Source organism: Sciurus vulgaris (genome assembly GCF_902686455.1).
Source record: "Sciurus vulgaris genome assembly, chromosome: 15".
NCBI lineage: Eukaryota > Metazoa > Chordata > Mammalia > Rodentia > Sciuridae > Sciurus > Sciurus vulgaris.
The window spans coordinates 39,065,818-39,082,942 of NC_136476.1; the positions used below are offsets into that span (position 1 = coordinate 39,065,818).

At 37.8% G+C, this 17,125-nt stretch overlaps 1 protein-coding gene across 4 annotated transcripts in view; it reads left to right on the forward strand.

The window, feature by feature from the left end:
- Window positions 1-2,712: 2,712 nt before the first annotated feature.
- Window positions 2,713-17,125, forward strand: part of FOCAD (focadhesin) — a 377,113-nt gene continuing 362,700 nt past the window's right edge. For 3 of the 4 annotated variants that reach the window (XM_079112425.1, XM_079112424.1, XM_079112422.1), the window contains exon 1: window positions 2,713-2,779. The gene's annotated coding sequence lies outside the window, so the exon portion shown is untranslated. Of the gene's footprint in view, window positions 2,780-13,224; window positions 14,484-17,125 lie in introns of those variants that run through there. The other variant, XM_079112423.1, reaches the window with a different exon arrangement.

Here is a 17,125-nt window from a genome sequence, read left to right on the forward strand (position 1 = left end):
TGTATTAATTCTCTGAGTCCTTTTTCTCTTGTATCACTGTAGACTGGCTGTGCTCCTTGACCAAAAGTCCCAATTCCTGTTAGTTAGTTTTACTGGTTTCTTCCTATTTGAGAACTACTACCTATACTTATTCCTTTCAGCTCAGAGGTGGTGTTCTTGAGACTCCCTTGTGATCTCTAAATTCCTACCTATACCCCTGTTTACAGTCCCTTATTAAACTACTTAATTCAAATGGTGACACTTGTTTCCTGTGGGAACCCTGGATAACAGGGTAGGTTTTATGCAGAAGGCAACATTTTGGCAAAGACTTGAATGATCTGATGGAATGAGGCATGGAGATATCTGGGGGAAGTACCAGGATCTTGCAGCAATGAGGAGGAGGGGAGGAAAAAGAAGACAAGGTCAAAGAGGTAACGTGTGTGTGTGTGTGTGTGTGTGTGTGTGTGTGTGTTGGGGATGAAGACATATGGCCAGGAGAGGCCTTTGTAAAGATAAGGACTTTTGGCTTTTTTATTTTTGGGTTGGAGATCGAACCCAGAGCCACCTGTATGTTAGGCAAGTACTCTTACCACTGAGCTGTAATTCCAGGCCTAGAAATTGGCTTTTACTTTGAAAGAAATGGGGAATTATTGGAGCCACATACTTACATCCAGTGACATCTAATAAGATTGCTTTCTGTTATGAGTTGACCCTGCAGCTCTGTGATTCAGTACTGAATTTCTCCTCCCAGTCTTGTGCCTGCTGATGAATGCGTAGGCGTGTTCAGCCAGCTCAGCATGCTTAGGCCTGAGTTCAAGGCTTTGTGTTTCTCCTGAGGCTGTGGGTGACATGACCTTCCCTTACAGTCAGGATTCAGACCACAGTGTCTTTTTTTTTTTGTTAGCATATTCTTTTCAGTTCTGCTAATGATTTGGGAGTGGACACATTTTTCTTACTCTCTTTCTTTTTTTGTTGTTGTTAAAGTCAATAGGCCCTTCTATACCGACTTCAAAAAGTGTACTTATCTAAAGGGTCTTATACAATAGAGTACTAACTGTTTAACTACTTCAGGGGAAATAATAAAAGGCATTTAACAGAGAGATACTGTCTGCCTGCCTATCTCTTAGAGACGTGGTGGTTTATCTTGAATATTTTAAAAAAGCAAAAAGTTCATTAGTATGTATAGTCTATGACTATTGACAAAATAATATACAGATTTGAAGCATGTTTTAATCCTTTAATTGAAATTTCCATTTAAACTGGATCTTGTGATATTAAGTCTGGATCACCCTCTGTGGGTTACAAGAATACATTTGATTCCCTCCTCCTGCCAACTTCCATAGGGGATCACCCACTCTCTGTTTTTTCTTAGAAATTCTTCCTGGGCTGAATCTCAGTGAACCACTTGTATAGGGTTCCCAACATTCACATCACAGTGGGTATGCCCTTGTCAGTCAAACTGACCTTTCCTAGATTTACCTCAATCAAACTTACTGTAAATTGTAGCACTATTCCTTCAGGTTGAGCTCTTTACTTTTAGCTCTGAAGGAAAGCAAACTGTTCAGTTAATAAGATTAATTAAGCAAGCATGACCCTGTTCTTCTGGTTAACAACACAGATGGCCTATTAGAATCTGTTCTGATGTTTATAATCTACTCTTTAATTTCTTTTTGAATTTTTATTATTTTAAAACATTTCTAGCATAGTATATGAAGTGTACAGTTCCAGTGGGCTCGCAGTGGAAAGAGGACGGGGTGGGGAGCCAGGAAACCAGGGTTTTTGTCCTTCTACTGACACCTATGAGCCATATGACTTTGAAGATGAAGCTTTGTTTTTCTGAAATTTTAGTCTCCCTCTCTGTAAATTGAAAGAATTAAATTAGTGAAACACCAAAAAAATTTGAGACCAACAAAAACTTTAGGTCCTTAAAGAAAAACAAAACTGGGCTGGGGATATAGCTCAGTTGGTAGCTTGCCTAGCATGAAAAAGGCCCTGGGTTCAATCCCCAGCACCACCAAAAAAAAAAAAAAAAGAAAAAAGAAAAAAAGAAAAAGAAAAGCAAAACTCCCAACAGTTATAGTCTACTAATTATTATTCCATGTCAGAGAGCATTTCTAATCCTTAATATCTCTCTCTCTCTCTCTCTCTCTCTCGTCAAAATAACCTTGGTGTCTGCTGAGTTGGTGTCCAGGATGAGTTGACTCCTTGGAAGCTGTGGATTGTGTTTTTCATCTTGGTATCTCTGATGCTTAGCACAGTGCCTGGTATAATGATAGATTAAATAAATTAAAAGGTGAAATGGGGCTGAGGTTGTGGCTCAGTGGTAAAGGACTTGCCTAGCATGTGCAAGTCCCTGGATTTGATCTCTCTTTCTGGTTAATATCCAAATACCATTAAGGTGCTATGCATCACCCAAAGCTGCATAGGGGCAGCCTGCCAACAGGACTACTCCGGCACGCTGCAGTGGTATCTCCAGGCAGGTTCCTATCTGCTAGGCTACCTCCTCACTGCTATACTATCCCACCGCCAGCACACTAGCGATGGCTGCTTGCACCACACGGGCTGCGCCGCCCCGCTCAGCGCTACACAGCCTTCCAGCTGCAGTGCGCGGCCTTCGTTTCGAAAGCGCGTGCGCGCGAGCGGGGGTGGTGGGGTGGACCAAAGTCGGAGAAGGCGGGGCAGATCATAGACGTCTGCAGTCTATTGGCTGTCTTCTGTAGCACCGCCCCCGAGCTTTCGGGGCGGTGGGGTGGGCCACGTCAGGAAGCCGGTGCGGGGCTGAGCTTGTGGCAGAAGAGAGGTAAGCTGTGCGGGTTGGTAGGCGCCTCTCCGCGTGCGCTTTACCTCTGATCAGCAGCCGACTGGTCACTCCGGCCTGCGGCCTGGGTGTGCTTGCGTGGAGGGCGGCTGCGGCCCAGCGACCTGGGGCTGTGCTGCGAGATCGGGCAGTGGAGCATGTGGCAGGGCCGCGTCGCGGTGTGGGGCGGCTGGGAAGCGGGCAGGATCTGCTGTTTGCCCTCTTCCAGACCTGTCTGGGCGCTGAACTCCCTGAGGACCAGGCCTTCTGCTGTTAGAGAGCTCTGGCAGGGCTTGCTCTGATGCCTGCGGTGGGACTCAGCCGCATCCAGACTCCGAAACCGGTTGGCGTGACCCTTGCTTAACTACCTGCAGCTGGTTGCAGTGGTCCCGCACCTGATAGGTTTACTAATCAGGGGCATGCAAGGGTTTCTGTTTGCCTCCTGCCTGGCCTGGGCTCACTGTCTCATTATTCCCGGGGACTCATAACGCAGACCATATCCACTTTAATGCAAAGGCTTATGGGTGAGCAGAGCCTGCTTTCAGACCTGGTTCTCAGGCTCCGTCCTCGCTTGCAGGAATTTCCTGAAGCAAAAAGAGAGTGTGGAGCGGGGGCGGGGAGAGAGAAAAAATATGAATGGAAATGTGTGTGTGTGTGTGTGTGTGTGTGTGTGGTGTGTACATGTTTTGAAATGTCCGCAACAAGTATGCGGAGATTTGAAGACATCTGCAGTTGCAACTACCCTCCAAGAGTTAATTTCAGCTCTGACGTCCTGGTGCTACAGATTGGTTCCTGAATTTGGAGATTTTGAAGTCAATGAAGTTATTCTGCCTGTCATCATGCAGTTAATCATTCACTCATTCATTGCAAACTTTTTTTTTTTTTTAAATGGATTCCTTGATGGTCAGGGTTTTATACCAGGTACTAAAATCCACATTCCCTGCTTTTTTCTTGCAGTTTATTTGTCAATTTCGTTGTCTGAGTTGGCAAAACTTGAAATGGATTTTTCTTTTTCTATTTTTTTAATGGTTCAATTTTAGGTACAAAACAGAGCTCTTCTGGAACCTCATTCAGTTTTCCTTTTTTTAACCTTTAGTAAGCCTTAAACCAATGGTACTCTGAGGGATAGTCCTGCCACTGTACCACTAAAGACCTAAAGGTCTCAGTCACCTAACCTAAGATGTGGGGATACAGTTAGAAGTATTTTGTAGTTTTGAGATGTTCAAGGAGAGGCGGGCATACAGCATATTTACTGAACTGTGTAAAAACACAGGATGTATTTTGTGATTATGTATTTTACTGTGTCAGTGAACACTGTTTTCATTCACTTTTTAACTATCAAGTGCATGTTTACAATTTTGATTGACATTCAGTTCCTGCAAAGAAAGCACCATGACTCATCTAAATTTTGAAATGTCATAATCATGGGCTTATAAATGTTACATATAAAGATATAGTACATAAATAATTTGATAAAAATGCAATTTTTAAAGGATTTAGACTTGCTTTGGTAGATTAGTGATAGCTAAAATCTCTGCCTTGATTATTTGCTTACTTGGTTAATATTAGTTATCATCACTTGGCTAATGTCTATCAATATAATGTCTATTTTAGCATTTGTTGTATCAGTCTAACATTTACTAGATTTTGATTGATGCTTCTTATTGAAACCTGATAACCAAAAGTAAATAAACTGATACTTTGAGATAAAAATACCTATAGAGATGTTAGTTTTTCATTCGTTGATTGATTGATGGTACTTATAAATAGATCAGTTGGCTTTAGGGGTAAAATGATTTCTAAAATATTCCTGAGACTTTATTCACAGCTTCATGATGCTTTTTGGATATTGTTCACAAACCATAAAGTGAATTAAATTATCTATATAACAATTAGGGATTTGGAAAAATGTGCAGCCTATTATTATAGTGTATTTCTAAAAAATTACTAAGATCTATAGATGTTTAGTATAACAAAATATAGTTACCTAGGGATAATGTAAATCTATGACTCTCAATTACTAGTAATTTGACTCAAAGTTGTGTGTACTATTTCCACAATAGGAAACAAGATTTGCTAAGCCATCAGGACATGGGGTATTTGTCAGTTCCCCCCATATGAATTATTTTATCCAACAAACTTTTTAAGCAATGTAGAAGATCTCATCTCTTTTCAAACAATAGATTGAAGCATTTGAATACATTGCATCCCCCCAAAACTTCTGGTCTCATAATATTTTTAACATTCTCCAAGTCACATTGGAAGTAATAAAATGGAATTTATATTTTTTAACATTTTGTCAGTTTATATTTGCTTTCATTCAATTAGCCTGAGTTACTTCGGTTATATAGATTCTTCTTGACTTATGATGGGGTTATGGCCCAATAAATTTATTAAAATGTGACAATATTATAAGTCAAAAATGCATTTAATTTACTGAATATCATATTTTAGCATATTTTGTCTGCACTGAATTTTGAAAGTGACTAGGAATTAGTTGGTGAGGATAGAGCATAAGACATTTTAGGCACAAGAAAACAGTAAGGACAGATTGGTTAGATTCAGAACATAGACTTTTAACGTGTTGAGGGAAATGAGGAGATGAGGTTTAGTAAGTAAATGAAAGGCCCTTTGCCCCATCATGTTAAAGACTTTGAAATTCATCCTGGAGAATGGTGATCCATAGGTAAAAGATTCTAAGTGGAAGAAGCTGGGCATAGTGACATACATCTGTAGTCCCAGTGACTTGGAAACCTGAGCCAGGAGGATTATGAGTTCAAGGCTAGTCTCAGCAACTTCAGACTTAGAGCAGTCTCAAGGTCCTATCTTAAAGGGGAAAAAAAAAAAAAAAGATTTTCTCAGTGAAAGTAAGTTAGGATGTTCCATGAGGCAGTGTGAAGAATGGGTTATTGTGGAGTTAGGCAGAAATGCCCATAAGGTAGCTGTTTGTGAAGGTAAGATGTGATAAAACCTCCAAAATGCAGGGGGCTTGAGAGAATAGGATGGATTCAAGACATATTAAGGTTACCAGTTGGATGTAGGGGATGAGGGAGAGAAGGAATCAAGGAGAAAAACGAAAAGCCCTAGGTTTTTTGACTTCCCAAGATAGGACTCATGAGAAGTATCAGATGTAAAGGAAGAATAGGTCAATCTTGGGGCTGATGTAGATCAGTGGTAGAACCCTTGCTTAGCACGTGTGAGGGCCTGGGTGCAATCTACAGCACTGGAAAAACAAAATCAGACTTGGACATGGCTTTGTGTCACAATTGGTGCTGTTTAGTTTGGAGAAGTTTGCTTTGGTCTGGAGAAAAGGAGAGAATTCCAGGCTGAAGATAAAAAGTAGAATGTTTTCAGCATACAGATTGTCAAAACAATGTCACATTAAATGTGGTAGAAAAGAGAGTTTGTAGAATAAGAAAGAATAAAACAGAAGATAAACCCTAAGAAGCACCTCCACGTAAGGAAGGTGATCCAATGAAAAAGACTGGGGAGGGACAGCCTAATGACAAGGGAGTTCTTGAAGACCAGGAGGGAGAAAATTTGAGGAGGAGGGAAGAATCAATAGTCAAATGTCATGGGGGATTGGGGAGAGAACTGAAAAGAGATTTGGGGAAGGTTTGAGATAGGCAAAGGTTATTAATTTGTAATACTAGTTCTTATAATTATGTGATTTCCTGCAGCAAAATTCACTAGAACTGGATATGATGAATAGTTGGATTGATCCAATATTTAGATTTTGTTGTACACATATGGTAGAAACACAAGGAAGTTAAAATATATTAGCAAGAGAGGTTGAAGTGTTGGAGTGTAGGTTCACACTGGATAGGGATGGTGATGAAGACAGGAGGAAGAAGATTAAAAGAAAATAATTGGTTCAAGGCATTAAAAGTAGGAATGAAGTACATGTGCAAGTGTTTGTAGGTAAAAGAGAGGTAGCTAATAGGCTATACACACACTGTGGTCAAAGTAGAATCCTAATGGTCCTCAACTTATAGTGGTTTGACTTAGGATTTTTTGACTGTATGATGGTGTTGAAAGCAATATGCATGTGGAAAAAACCTTACTTTGAATTTTGATCATCTCAAGTCTAGTGATAGGGTAGCACAATACTGTCTCTCAAGGCTGTCCAGCAACAGCGAACCACAGCCCCCATCAGCATGTAATCACAACTGATAAATCCAGTATGCTGTGTTGCTAAGCTGTGATACTCTGTAAGTTAGATGTATTAAGTCTGTTTTCAATTTTATGGGTATTTTCAGTGTACAATGAGTCGTATCCTCATTTTAAGTTGACCATTTGTATTGATTTTAAGATTTTAGGGTGCTTATGGGTTTAGGGTTTGGGGGTAGATGTAGGTGGTTGAAATAGAGGTGTTCATGAACCATGAGACTGGCGTTATTGGATGCATTGCCCATCTAGGTGTTGATCCCAGATGATGGTGGTACTCAGGGTGCAGAAGTAGACTCTGATCTTGGTTTCTAAAGTTTTAGACTGCCTGTGGTAGAGATTCAAAGTATGAGAGATAAAGATACTTGGATGTTATGCCCACAAAGGTACAGTGTAGGAGGGCTAATAGCATGAAAACATTCTTCTGGATCTTAGAACTTAGAAGGATGATAAGTCTTCCATGATATGGGACACAAAAGAGAGTTGAGTTCCATTAGGCCTAGGAGGTAGGGGGACTATCTATGAAGAAGCTGAATATATAAGAAAGTTTAGACTGTCAACAGAATCCAGAAGGTTGGAAAGGAGGGAAGATTGGTTAGTTGAGAGGAAGGTTGAAATGAGGTAAGATTTGGGTTTAAGGATGATAGGACTTTTCTTTCTTTCTTTTTTTGGTATTTTAAAATTTTGTTTTTGTTTTTTTGTTAACATACGGGAAATTGCCTTTTTTAGGGTGTATCATCCCATGGATTGTAGTATAGACATACATTTTTATGATCGTGTACACAATCAGGATATAGGATAGGATAGTTCTTTCACCACGTTCTAAGATGTTGCTCTAGCTCTGTAGGCCTCTTTGGTTTTTTTTTTTTTTTTTAACTTTTAAATTTGTTTTGTTTTAATTAGTTATACATGACAGTAGAATGCACTTTGATATGTCATATATAATGGAGTATAATTTCTCATTTTTCTGTCTATACACAATGTAGAATCCCACTTGTTGTATAGTTATATATGTACATAGGGTAATAATGTCTGTTTCACTCTACTATCCTTCTCATCCCCATACCCCCTCCCCTCCCTTCACTCACCTCTACCTAATCTACAGTAACTCTATTCTTCCCTACTGTCACCCCCCATCCCATTGTGAATTATTATCAACATATCAGAGAAAACATTTGGCTTTTGGTTTTTTGGAATTGGCTTATTTCACTTAGCATGATATGCTTCAGCTCCATCCATTTACTGGCAAACACCATAATTTATTTCTTCTTCAAGGCTGAGTAATTGTATATATATATAGTGTATATATATATATATATTTTCATTGTCTATATATATATAGACATATGTATGTATTCTATATATATGTATTCTATATATATGTCTATATATGTATATATATATCACATTTTTTATCCATCATCTGTTGAAGGGCATCTCAGTTGGTTCCACAGTTTAGCTATTGTGAATTGAGCTGCTATAAATACTGATGTGACTGTATCATTATAGTATGCTGATTTTAAATCCTTTGGGTATAAACTGAGAAGTGGGATAGCCTGGTCAAATGGTGGTTTCATTCCAAGTTTTCTGAGGAATCTCCATGCTGCTTTCCATAATGGTTGCACCAATTCGCAGTCCCACCAGCAATGTCACCCAAAATGTATGAGTGTATCTTTTCCCCTACATCCTCACTAACATTTTTTGTTATTTGTATTACTGGTAATTGCCATTCTGACTGGGGTGAGATGAAATCTTAGCGTAGTTTTGATTTGCATTTCTCTAATTGCTAAAGATGTTGAACATTTTTTTCATGTATTTGTTGATTGTATTTTTTCATCTATGACAGGGCTTTTCTGAAGCATATGACTAGCTTTGAAGTGCCAAATGGTATTTCACATTTCAAGTTTTGATGAAACTTCCTGTAGTCAACTTTTACCCATCAAATCTATTAATTTCTGTTATATAGAGAACTGGCATAGTAGTTTTTAAATTGAAAAAGAACATTTATGTCTCCAGTGAATATTTGTGTTTGTTAGAGAAAGAGGCAGTGACTTTTTGCTTTTATGTACCTCTTGTTGACCTCTGAATTTCCATAGTACTTTGGCAGATACTTTTCATCCAACTATTCTGATCTGTTCTTAGAATGCCCAGAAGGATAGGTTGAGTATTTCAGGTCAGCGATGGGGCTCAAAGGTGTGAAAATTTCCTTATTACAGTTGACAGTTGCTCTGGGTGGGAGGTAGGCATATGTGCATATACCTCTGATTTCCCTCCTGTGATTTTGTGACCTCAAGTCTTAGTGAGCAGCCTGCCTACCTGCCTTCCTTTTCTTCCTCCTCCTCTTCCTCCTTCATGGAGTCTCAACATTTTGCAGGCTGGATTCAAACTCTTGGGATCCTCCTGCTTCAGTCCCCTGAGCACTGGGACTATAGGTGTGTGCCACTGCATCTGACTTGTGTTTCTTAATACAGCTTCTCATGGGTGTACTAGGTCTCATTCCTTTCATCTGCTAAAAGATTTGGCTCCAGTATCTCTCTCTCTCCCACAATATCACATCTTCCCTCATTGCTGAATAGTATCCATTAGAATACAAATATGCTGTTCTTTTTCCTATCTTAAAATAATAATTCCTTCTTGATTCCATTATCCCCTTAAGCCACTGCATGATTTCTTTAACTCCATTTAAGGCAAAATGATACTCATGTGTTCAAGTACTTATCTCCCATTCTTTCTTTATCCCATGTTAATCTGGTTTTACTCACCACTCTAAAAAAGTTTCTCCTTTTGGAGTCACTAATGACTTTTAATTTTGCAAAACCCAAACATCGGTTCTTAAACCTCATCCCTTAGTTGATTTATCTGCATTTTTTGAGATAGTTAATTATTCTCCGCTTCTTAACACACTTTCTTCACTTACAATTCCTTTTGCTCCTCTTTAGACTTTTTTCTTTATTTCTTTTTTATTTTCTTTTTCGGTACTCGAACTTGTGAATCTCCTGCTTCAGCCTCCTGAGTTGCTGGGATTACAGGTTAGACTTTTTTTTCTGGTTCTTTCTTATCTCCTTGACCTCTTAATACTGGGTTCCAGGACTCACTCATAAGACCGAATACTTATTCAGTCTTGAAATATTAGCTTTAAATACTAGTCATTTCTTGTTAGTTCCCAAATTTCTATTTTCATCCTGAACCTCTTCTCAGACTCCATATATTCACTGCCTTCTCAGCATTTTCTATTTGGATAACTAGTAGATATACGGAACTCAGTTCCTAATTTCCTGCCTGTATCTGCTGTGGTAGTCAGCTTTTCATGGCTGTGAAGAAAATACCTGACAGGAACAATTTACAGAGTCTGCACAAGGCAGGCAGGCAGGCAGGCATCTAATCATGTTGAATGAATCAATGCCAGGTAGGCTTTTGATCTGCAGCCTTTTTCCGATCTATGTATCTCTTCCATGTTTTGTGGAAAAGCTCTTGAACAGATACTGGTTTATTTTTGGAGGACATTTCTGACCTCTGCTTATAAGTTCTTTTGTGATCCACTTTTTTTTTTTTTAAAGGGCTGCTGGTTAGTGTTCTGTACCCATGGTCTTTACTCTTTGCAAGAAGTGTGTTGTGGTCTCTGCTCAACTGCATAGATTACCTGCTCATGGTACTTCATAGCAATCTCTTCACTTTAAGTTGTAAATCATAGTATTTTTGTTCAAAGAAAAACTGAAGGCTAGGGGTGCGACTCAGTGGAGAGCACTTGCTTAGAATGTGCAAGGACCTGGTTTGATCCTCAGCATTGCAAAACAAGACAAACAAACAAACAAACAAACCCAAAACAAGCAAACAAAAATCCCCATCAATGTTGAAACAGTTAATATATGAAAGGGATGGGATAATCTAAAGCAGAAGATTTTCAAACCTTTTCTTAATTGTTTAATCTCTCCCTTCTCTAAATGTCTTATGAGAACTTCAGATGAGACGTTTTATTATTCAAAATAAAGCTATTTTAAATTTATAGAATAATGTTATAAAATCAGTCTGAACTATGAGGTTCTTATAATGAGCATAGCATTTGAAGTTAATGATTATGAATAAAACTGATAATCTCTTAAATGCCTCATTTTGGTTTTGTTGCATACCATTAAGGAAATCTTCATTCACACATTAGGTGTTGCACATGAGAAAAATTTTTTTCATAGTTCATATTGCAATATTGCAACCTCTAGTTTCCTCCCCATTTTTCTTCATTCTTAAAAATATCTTACAACATTGTTCTATGTAAATTTATGATTACACAAATGGTATGCCTTTACGCCATGTACAAACAGAGAAACAACATGTATCCCATTTGTTTACAATAAAAAAATAAAAAAAAATCTTACTATGGAAAATTTCAAACATATACATAGAGAGTACAATAAAATCATTTTGTCAGTCTTATTCTATACAATTTTTTTTCTGCTGTAGTTTTTTTAAAAAAAGTCATTGTTTTTAAATAATAAGGACTTTCCCTCTTAAATATAGTTGGTACATCATTATCAACTGTAACAAAATTAATACCAATTCTTTAATATTCTCTAGTAGTTCACATTTCAGAATTGTCAGTTGTGCCAGTAGTGTCAGATTACAGTTGATCATTTGGAATCAGATTTTAGATATATGTTTTGCTATTATATCTCTCAAGTAACTTACTTTTTTCAGTCCCTTTATCCCTTCTTTTCCCCATGTCATTGATTTGTTGGAGAAACAGTCATTTGTCCTATAAAATGTAAAAAGCAGGTGGTATTCTTTATCTTATTCTTTGACTTCATGTATTTACTATGGTAGTTAAATATAGAGAGCTCTGTAGATCCATGTTGAATTTTTTTAGGCAAGAATATTCTACCAATGAGGACACAATGTCTGGGTTTCTTTTAGGGCTGTTAGGATGAATAGTGGGGGTGGGTTATCCTGTTCCTTCTAATATGAAGTTCTCCATCATCCTTTAAGCTAATAGTTTAAACATCAATTGATGATTCATTATATTTTAACAAGGCGACTTCATATTCTTAAAGTTTTTTAAAGAAATAAATGCATTTTAAATCTCTTACTTTCCTCACTTTTTTTTTTCATAATACAACCAGTTTTCCTCTCTCCCCGCTTACACTTCATGTGTATGCAATGCCCATATTGAACATTTGACATGAAGTTTGGAAGGAGATATGAAATGGAATGGATAATGAATGAAGGTGGGGAAGAGAGGATTATCTAAATTTGCCTGTTAGTTCTCTCTCCTTCCCTGTCTCTGTTATAGTTTATAGGATTTTTAAGCTGTGTGGGACAGCTAGTACTTAGAGGGTCAGTGAGGCCTTAGAGGGATTGGAAAGTGGGTGGGAATGGGGCAGATCTTGATTGCAGTCTTGGCATTGGGTTTGAATTCAGAGAAAATCCAGCCTTTAGGTAAGTGCACAAATTTTAACATTTGTTGTATGTAGTCAAGGTGAACCCCAAATAAAATTGAGAAGCAGATGAAACTTGAACACTCTGTACTTTGCACCCTGTTGTCATATATCCTTTCCTGGATGACATGGACAAAAATCCCTGTACTCCAAGGATTTAGGAGACTCATATGTTGCTGACTTATTTTAAAGGCAGACGAGTGACTCCCTTAGTCTTCTGCATCTCAGTAAATGCTGCTTCCAGTTATCTGACTCCCAAACCTTGGAACTATTCTTTGTTCTTTTTACATTTCCCATCTAGTTGTCAGCAACTCTTGTGAAAATGTATCTGAAGTACTTACTTATCTTACAATTGAAGGTTTATACTTTTTGACCAAATGGAGACCTCATGTATTAAATGGTGACATTATTCATGCGCGCGCACACACACACACACACACACACACACACACACACACACGATGTTTTATTTTTTTGTTGTTTGGTAAGTACTAGGGATTGAATCCAGGGGCATTTAACACTGAGTCATATCCCCAACCCTTTTTATATTTTATTCTGAGGTAGAGTCTCGCTAAGTTGCTCAGGGCCTTGCCAAGTTGCTGAGGTTGGCTTTGAACTTGTCATCCTCCTGCTTCAGCTTCATGAGTTGCTGGGGTTAAAGGTGTGTGGTGTGTGTGCCATGGTGTCTGACTGGTGGATATTTTAATTAGTTGGATTATATAATTTCAATATCATACATATATATATATCTCAACATCATACATAGTGTGTGTCAATCATACCTCAGTAAAGCTGGACAAGTGTAAAAAAACAAACAAGTGCTCTCTCTCTACATGTATGTGCGTGTGTGTTAATATTTATATATATCTGAAGCGTGGACTCTTATCATCTCCAGTGCTAGGACCTTTCTCTCTTGGGTTACTGCAATAACCACCTAACACCTTTCTTTTGTCCCTTCTTTACTTGTTTATGGTCTATCCTTCATAGAAGCCACAATGATCATTTTAAAATGGCAGTCTGATATGCCATCTCTCTGCCCCAAATGCTCTAGCAGCTTCCCAGGGGGTTCAGAAACATCCCATGGCTCACATGGCCTGGGTCCCTCTTCACTCCTTAGGCTCTCTGCCCAACTGACTCGCTTGCTTCAATCACATTGGTGTCCTTGACTTTTGCTAGGTATGTTTGTACCTCCAGTGTATTGCCCTTAGTAGTTCTTCTATCCAAAATACTCCTTACTTAGTTCAGGTGCCTGTGCAAATGTCACCTTATCAGAAAGACCTTTCTTTGAAAGATCTCAAAACATGTAATAGAAAGACCTCCCTAACATTTTCTAGTTAATGGACTAAAATTTGATTTTCTAAATATATGTGCACTGGAAAAGTAAAATAATATAAAATATTTACACTTCAGTTTAAGCAATTAAAACATCCTCTGGACTGAGGTTAACATATTTGATTGAAATGAGATTGGAGGAAGTTGAACACACTGGAGGAAAACAATTTTTTTTTTTCAAGGACAGATGGATTAATCTCCTGGCATACAATTTAGAATCAAAAGTAATTCTGTTAGTTTATTTGTTTGGAACTCTGCAGGGCCATTATAGCTTCTAATAACTCAAAGGTGTGACTTTCTCATTAAATGGTTCTTAATAAGCAGGGTAATTGGATCAACTGAGATTTTTTTTTTTTATCCTGTTGTGATAAAACCACCTCTTTAGATAATGATAAAAGACCATGATTTCAAGTGAGTAAAGCAATCACTAATTTTTTATTGAGACTAAAAAGTTCATCTTAGGTTGTTATTTGGAGAGAATTGATAATTCCTTTTTAATTTGAAAAAGAAATATATGCTTATTGTAGGAAGAAAAAGTAGCAGTTATAAGTGGGAATGTAACAAGATGTAATTACCCATCATCCTATTATCCAGAAATAACCTTGCTAACATTTCTGCATATTTACTTTGTCTTTCCCCTAATCCTATGTCTTTTACATATGTATACATTAAAAAAAAATTTTTTTGTTTTAGTTGTAGGTGGCCACAATACCTCTTTTATTTTTATGTGGTGCTGAGAATCAAAGCCAGACCTTGAAGAACCCAGGGCCCCATACATGTAGGTGAGAGCTCTCCCACTGAGCCACAACCCCAGTCCATATACATCTTGATTGTGTCCATGATTGTATATGAAAATTTCTTTTATTTTTTTACTCTACCACAAACATTTCTTTACATTAAAACTTTTTAGTAATATTGTTTTAAATTACAGATTAACATTTCATTTGCATATTCCTTGGTTTACCTTTTAGATTAGTCAGTGAATACTTTTGCATGAAGTATACTTGCTTTTTAGCCTTTTGTATTCTTGCTTCATTTTTGAAATGAGGTGAGTAGAACTTGAAGAACGTGTGCTATACCTTGGATATAGCCAAGAATTGCCAAACACTAAGATCAGATGCTCAGTGAGTAGTAATAATGCCCACTTCTATGGAGCCATTCAGCATTTAACACCCCGGACTTTGGTTTCATAGTGTTGATGTTCCCTATGAAATTGAGTATGATGGGTGGGTTTTGGGGGAGACTCCTGATCCTGAGAACCATGCTAGTTCTGCCTTATTTCTGTGACTTTTTTCCTGAGCTGATTAGATCTTTAAGGACCTTTGTATTAGTTCGGAGATGAGTCAGGTTAAGAGCAATTTCATAGATAGTGCTTGAATTTTGGCTGAGAGGCACAAGTAGTGTTTGAGTGTGAAACAACTCTTTGGACTTTGACTTCATTGTGAGTTGCTGGTCCATGGAGTAACTGGGGCTGTTCATCTGTCAGTCATTTATTTCCAATAGAATGTTGAAAAGCCTGTATGTATGACAATAGTATGTATTGTTTTGAAATTTTGTGAAATTAAAGAGATTCTCTTGGGGAGCTACTTGTAATTTCATGATGTCTTTGAAAAGAATTAGGACCAGGTAGAAGGCACACACCTATATTCCTAGCAGTTTGTGGGGCTGAGACAGGAGGAAAATGAGTTCAAGGTCAGAATGTACAACTTAGCAAGACCCTGCCTTAAAAACCAAACCAAACCAAAGCACACCACACCACACCACACCAAACCACACCAAACCACACCAAACCAAACCCAACCCAACCCAACCCAACAACAACAACAACAAAAAAAAAAAAAAAAAAAAAAAAAAAAAAGAAGAAGAAGAAAGAAAAAAGGAAAAAAAAGAGGAGGGTGTTGGGGATGTAATTCAGTGGGAGATTGCTTGCGTTTCATGCTCAAGGCTTGGGTTTGAGCCCCAGTACTGACAACAAAAGAAAAAGAAAATAAAAACAAAACCAAAAGATTCTCAGGGCTGAGAGTGTAGTTTACTGGTAGAATGCATGCTTAGCATACGTGAAGCCATGGATTCCATCTGTGGCAGCAAAAACCAACCAACCAAACAAAAAACTCATATCTGAAAGATTCTCCATAATGTACTCTTATCAATTGTCAGCATTTCATCCCAGCATCCTCATCTAATTCTTGAATATGCTTCTTGGTATTTCTGTGCTAATATGAAGGAATTTACTAAAGATCTGTCCAGAATGACTGGAAGGTTAGTTAATATCAGATTATTAAGTACTCTAAAAATAAAAACAGTCATGAATAAAATGCTTATTATATAATAGAAGATAAGTACATGTTACTTCTTTGGGTAATTATATATTTACGGTGCCATTTCCCCCAATGGGAAATATACAAAGGTGATGCTGTGAGTTTTTAAAGGATTATAACACATAGCAGATTAAGAGCCTAGCTATGATAAATAATAGCTGTCAATGAAAGCATTCATGTAAAACTTATGATGAATTCAAGTAGCAAAGACTGATTTTCCATCTCTATTAGATTTAGCTAAAAACAGTGAAAAAAGTATTGGGAGTTTTTGTATGTGTTCTTTGAATTTTTAAAAAAAGTAAAAAAATGAAAGCAGTATACTAAAATCTCACTACTGTAGATTCTGAGGATTTGAGATTTAGATTTGACCAAAGTTCACTTTTGTATTACCTATACAAAAGGTATTTCCTCAGTTAAAAACAAATAAAAGTACCTGGGAGTAGAAGGAACTAATTATTTTCCAACCCTAAATCTGATGGTAACTGAATTCAGGTTTCTGTATTAAATTGGAAATAAAGTTGTTCAAAAATTTATTTTCTACTCTGGTTCTTACTAATTTATTTTGGTCTTTGTCGTATACATCTTAGTGAAAAAAGATGTAAATTCTCGATTTCTCCTTTCTGTTTTGAACAGTTGATCTGAAAACAAACAGTAGGATCCTGATTCTAACATTTTTTGGTGTATCATATATCAGATACTGAGTTAAACACAGTGATTCAATAAACATTTCTTAACTGCTTTTTACATGCCAGGCCCTGCCATGGGTGAATGAGACTCAGAAACTCAAGGGACTTAAAAGTGCAGGATAACATTCCTGCGCCTGGGTGAGAGAGGTTATTCCCTTGCTAGGGCCACTTCTTCACTGAGGTCTCAGCAGGTGCAGCTGCTGCCCAGACGGACACTGGCCCCTTCAGAATTTGAAGCCAGCCAGATCTTGAGGGGCGATTATTGCCTCCTGAGAGCTGTGGGGGGATATTAGAGCCAGAACCTGCCACCCTAGTTAGTCCCCTCAGTGCCACATACTCAACATTTTCTATGCCTAGCAAGTGAGACCAATTTGTAATCCAAGTCCTATTTTTGGAGGCAGCTGTAGGTACTGAGCATGC